General features: G+C 29.9%; 1 long non-coding RNA gene across 1 annotated transcript; it reads right to left on the bottom strand.

Annotated features, from left to right (window-relative positions):
• Nucleotides 1-563: 563 nt before the first annotated feature.
• On the bottom strand, nt 564-1471 carry LOC111242137. Its single transcript, XR_002668995.1, has 2 exons — nt 1403-1471; nt 564-779 (listed from the first exon to the last, which is right to left on the bottom strand). It is a non-coding gene; the product is annotated as an uncharacterized LOC111242137 (long non-coding RNA).
• Nucleotides 1472-1763: the final 292 nt, after the last annotated feature.

Raw genomic sequence — 1763 nt, 5'->3', positions numbered from 1 at the left:
TATATAATTATATACGGAAAAATCCGTATATAATACCCGTATATAATTATATACGGAAAATCTGTATGTAATATCGGCATATAATTTACATACGGAAAAATCCGTATGTAACTTTATAACTTTATAAAAAAAAATTATAGCATATTTAAATGTTTGTAACTGAAAAATGATTGTTTATTTTGAAACAAGGACAATTAAATATTACAGAGGAGAAGTATAAAGAAAGATAACAACAAACTAGCAATAAAAAATGTAATATTATATATCTATTTAAGAAATACAAGATACTTCTAAGATGGTATATCATTAGAAGTCCAAGTTAGGGACCTGATTTCTCTAACTTCAAAACACATATTCGGCCTCAAAACACATATTCGGCATTCATATAACTGTTTGGTCCATAGCAACTAATACATCAGAATTAGTACAACCAGAAGACCAACATACTTTATAAGCTGCAATTCTAGAAGTATACCTCATTCCAGTTGTTGTACCTCTAGCCTGACCAAAAAAGTTGGCATTTTTCACCATATCACCTGCTGCAGTTGAGGTAGTGTGTGTTCCATGAACCTGAGAATCTCTTGGAGAAAGGTAATCAACTGTTTCAGTGATTTTTTTTCCAAAATATTTTTCATATCCCTTGAAATAGGCTCTTGCATCAATAAGCTTCTTGTTGCAATTTGAGGAAAGATGGGCAGCAAAACCAAACATGTTGGTTTCATAGGCATAAAGGAGTTGAGGGGCTAAAATCTCTTCTTCTCCGTCTTCTTGCATTTTTGCTTCAGAAATAAAATTAATGATGGTAATAAATTAAAGTGTAATAATAACTTAACTCCTAAATTGTAATTATAAATTAATTCAGTTTGATTAGTTGAACATAGTATAATAATTCTAATAATAAGTATGAGCAACTTTAAAATTTCAAACAAAATAAAACAAGTAGCTAAAGCTGAAAAAATTTAATACCAGTACAAACAAAGAGAGCAAGATGATGAGGCCAATACAAGAAAAAGAAAACAGATCAAGAAAGAAAAGCTATAAAATAAATGAACATGAAGCTAAAATGAAAAGAAAAATAGAAACATGACGATTGAAATGATTCAATAGCAGTTTTAAAAATACAATCCAACACAACATTAGCATTAGTGATTAGAACAAAGGAACCATACACACATTGTTGTAAAATATAATATCCTCTAAAATATAAAAGCAATATTTTTTATTAACGTATATATCTCAACAACCTTTACTTTATATCTTAGAAAAAAGATTTTATTTTATTTCGTAATTAATTGCTTTATATCAAGTAGTCCACATTCCACAATAATTTGGTTACAAATAACTATGCCCTCTGAGATTGCTACATCGATCTGACCAGAAAAGCCAATAGAAAAAAACGCACCAGTCCAATTTGGAAGCCAAATCCAAGGAAAATGTAGATTCAATTGCTGTCATGGCCTCCTCAGCAGTCTGCATAATGATGTAGAAATGTTTTCTATTATAAAATCAAGCCAATATAATAGATAGATATATCTTGGTTAGGATTTATCTTGAAACTGAAACAGAGGATTGTCTTGAAAGAGTGGGTAAATTATAGCATCCATAGACTACTATTACTTTGATTGTTACCGTAAAACAATAAAGAGAACCCAACTAAAGCTCTTCAGAACATGTCTAGTTGCTAAGCAAAGGAACTGGCATGGATGATGAAGCAAGGACCATACATACAAATTTAGATTTGAAATTCGAAAAATCACATGATA

This window comes from Vigna radiata, chromosome 7 (assembly GCF_000741045.1).
Source record: "Vigna radiata var. radiata cultivar VC1973A chromosome 7, Vradiata_ver6, whole genome shotgun sequence".
NCBI classification, from domain to species: domain Eukaryota; kingdom Viridiplantae; phylum Streptophyta; class Magnoliopsida; order Fabales; family Fabaceae; genus Vigna; species Vigna radiata.
Note: the sequence above shows the minus strand (reverse complement) of the source record. Positions and strands in the feature narration are given on the sequence as shown.